The following is a 3,828-nucleotide window of genomic DNA, read 5'->3' on the forward strand; positions in this document are numbered from 1 at the left end:
TCCTTTCTAGCCTTAAAATAAGGACTGTGTGGACTGATGGCACATTTCACCACAATAACTCATGTCAAGTACTCCTTCACTCACGGGGAGTCCCATGGATCTCATTAAGTAAGATCATGATAAAAGTAGCAGAATCTTGACCCTTATGGAAAACTTCCCTCTGCGAATAGTTATATGGGAAAGTCAATAAATTGGTGTTCTACTGCAGAAAAGTCAAAATTTCTAACAGAACTTCTGGAGATTTATTAAGAAGCAACGTAATGACATTTCTAAGGGTTGAGTCCACTTTTATCTGAGCAAACCGGAGATGTGCCTTTATTTTCAATGGGAGTGAGATACAAAAGGGACCTGCAGCCTTCTGCATTCTCCTCAGCCCTTTTGTTCTTTTTAAAATGTTTATCTCATTCCTTTTGCCAGGTAAACAGAGACAATGAACGAGAGAAACCACACAACATTGACAGAATTCATCCTGTTGGGGTTTGGAAGTGGTCTGGGGCTCAAGGAGGGCCCCTTTGTGGTGTTTCTGGTGATTTACATGACAACCATGCTGAGGAACACCACCATGGTCTTTCTCATTAGTGCCAACTCTCCCCTACACACCCCCATGTACTTTTTCCTCATGAACCTGTCATTCTTAGACCTCTGCTACTCTTTGACCATTGCCCCCAAAGCCATGATGAGCTTCCTAGCAGGCAGCAAGAGTATTTCCTTCCACGGATGTGCCACCCAATTATTCTTCTTTGGTCTCTTTGCCAGTACTGAGGCTTTCATCCTGGCAGCCATGGCGTATGATCGATACACCGCCATCTGCAACCCGCTCCTGCATCCCATCACCATGTCCAAACAGGTTTGCATTCAGCTGCTGGTGGGTTCCTATGTTTGTGGTGGTGTAAACTCCATCGGTGCAAACTGTCTTTACCTTTACACTGTGTTTCTGTGGGTCCAATGAGATCGATCACTTCTTCTGTGACATTCCATCCCTGCTAAGCCTCTCATGCACCAACACAGACATCAATGTACTGGTGCTGTTCACTTTATCTAGCCTCATCATCGTGAGCACCTCCATGGTCATTCTTGTATCCTATGCCTGCATCATCTCAGCCATCCTCAGGATTCGCTCTGCTGAGGGCAGACAGAGAGACTTCTCCACTTGCATCTCCCACATGATGTCTGTAATTTTATTTTATGGGACTCTTACCTTCATATATGCCCAGCCTAGTTCGCTATCTGCTCCAGCTCAGAACAAAATGGTGTCTGAGTTTTATACCCTGGTCATTCCATTGTTGAATCCCCTCATCTATAGCCTGAGGAACAAGGATGTGAAAGAAGCTTTGGGAAGAACCATCAGCTCAGTGTTTCTAAAATGAACCTTCTGTCTGAACATTGAGCTAAATAATCCTTTGGGTTCAGGACAGTAACAGTCAAAATATCTCTTTCTCTCTCTCTCTCTCCTTACACCTCCTGTATCTATCTATCTATTGATCTACCTATTTATCCCCATACAACCTGTCTATCTATATATATACTTAAACTTGCAGTTCCCATTTGTACTCGTCTCTCTCTATAAATGTGTATATCACTCTCAACACTGGTGTATGCCATTATAAGAGTGATTTAAAAATTAATCTATCAAACCTTTGTGTATTTATGTTACATTTTTTCACACTATTATCTGTTCATGTACCTTAGAAATGCATCTGATTTGGAAATATGGATTCAAACACATCTGAACTTTCTGGGAGTGTTTGAGATCTGTGTTGGAATTTGACCGCTGCTCTATCAATGCTGATCCGCACACTGGAACTCAAGAATAGTCCCTTGGCTTAATATGTGTGTGTGTGCGTGTGTGTGTGTGTGTGTGTGTGTGTGTGTGTGTGTGTGTGTGTGTGTGTGTGTGTGTGTGTGAGAGAGAGAGAGAGAGAGACAGAGTGTGTGTGAGTGTGTTTGTGTGTGTGCATGCATTTTTGAAAACAGCCTCTTTTACTTTCAGTTCAGATGACAGAGGTATGCGCTATTGGTGCCCAGTTCCCACTGTCATTCAATGAGAGATGAGTGATAAAATCCCTTTGGCCCCTTTGAAAATCCCAGTCTTGGTGCTAATATCCTAGGACTTCTTACATTAATATTGGTCTCCCTTGCTCTCCTTTATCAGCTTGTGTTTTGTGTATTGTTCGGATGGCCGATAAAAGTAATGATTATAGGAAAAGTGCTGTGTAGTCTCTGCTCTGCACCATGGAGTACCCCACTTATTTATAACCTCTCTAGTGTAGTCAATCTTGGGGGGCTGACCTCTCACAGATTAAAGTATGTGTAAAATCTCACCGTAAGAACATAGGAACGGCTATACTGGGTCAGACCAATGGCCCATCTTACCCAGAATCCTGTCTTCCGACCGTAGCCAATCCCAGGTGCTTCAGAGGGAATGAACAGAACAGAGAAACATCAAGTGATCCATCCCCTGTTCCCCATTTCCAGCTTCTGGCAAAAAAAAGAAGTGAGGGACACTCAAAGCAAGGGGGTGCATCCTCTCACTGTGAGCTGGGTAATTGGTTAATGTAAACCAGGGGTCCCCAACGTGGTGCCCGTGGGTGTCATGGCACCAGTCACGGCATCTAACTGCACCCATGTACTGGCCAGCGGATGAGCATCTGCTAAAATGCCGCCGACAAGCAGTGGGTTCCATTGGTGGCTGGCTGCCGGGGAAGGGGAAGTGCTCTTTCATCCAGTCCTGTGGCTTCTGTAGACAAAGGTGTAGCAGCATAGGGTGATGACTCTTCTTTAACAAAGCTTCATAAAGTCCACTGTCTTTGATTTCCCCTCCCTCCCATGTCTCCACCCAGCAGCCTCAGTACAAATCCGAACTAAGCATTCCCCCCAGAGTGACCGGGCCTTGCATTCAACAGGGTTACATTCAGACATTTGTATGAAAATCAGCATGGTTGGAGAGTGGTTTACATCCATCAGAGGAGAATCAGACACTCAGTCTGCAGCCTGACCCTGAGACATTCTCTGAGGGTGTTTATGAAATTAGATTAATTGGCCTACTGATGCACATAGTTTGGTTTCTCTATTCCCAGAATGGATTCATTTAACTCTGAAAATTAGGTGTTGGGTTTGACCACTTGTCTTCCACTTTCCCTTGAGCGTGATCTCATATTCACTGAAAATTGGGAACAATAAAAAAATAATTATTTTTCATGGAAATCTGAAGATTTTTTTTGAAAAATACATTTTCATTTTCTAGTGGATGCGAATACCTTTTCTGTCCATCTTTAAAAGTCCAGAGAAGATTATTGGTAGGATTGTCTTGTTTGGCAATTTTTTTTCAAACTGTGACTTGCATTTCTATAAGAATGTAGAAATGGCCACACAGGGTCAGATCAATGGTCCGTGTAGTCCAGTGTCCTCTCTTCAGACAGTGACCAGTGCTAGATATTTGAGAGGAAACAAATAGACAAGAGCGATCATCGAGTGATCCATCCTCTTTGTTGTCCACTCCTAGCTATATTTCAGTCTATGCCTTCATTCACAATAGTTCCTATCCCCCAAAAGCATGACCTATTCAATCATTCCTATATATTCTGTGCCTGGTATTACCATGTCCCATTGATTATCACCATTCCACCAAGTTTCTATGATGCTTACGATGTCAATATCCTCCTTTAATATCAGCCCCTCAAACTTACCCATTTTAGTAGTTGAACTTCGAGCACTTGTGTATAAGCACTTATAAAATGAGTCAATATTAATTTGTCTGCTTTCATGTGATGTAACTGAATGGGACTTTTTTTCATTTGACCATTTCTCTTCTGCTCCAAACTGTGCTTT

At 42.9% G+C, this 3,828-nt stretch overlaps 1 pseudogene; it reads left to right on the top strand.

Annotated features, from left to right (window-relative positions):
• The first annotated feature begins 430 nt into the window (after positions 1-430).
• Positions 431-1,367, top strand: LOC115638279 (annotated as a pseudogene).
• The last annotated feature ends 2,461 nt before the right edge of the window (positions 1,368-3,828 follow it).

Source organism: Gopherus evgoodei, chromosome 21 (genome assembly GCF_007399415.2).
Source record: "Gopherus evgoodei ecotype Sinaloan lineage chromosome 21, rGopEvg1_v1.p, whole genome shotgun sequence".
Taxonomy (NCBI): Eukaryota; Metazoa; Chordata; order Testudines; family Testudinidae; genus Gopherus; species Gopherus evgoodei.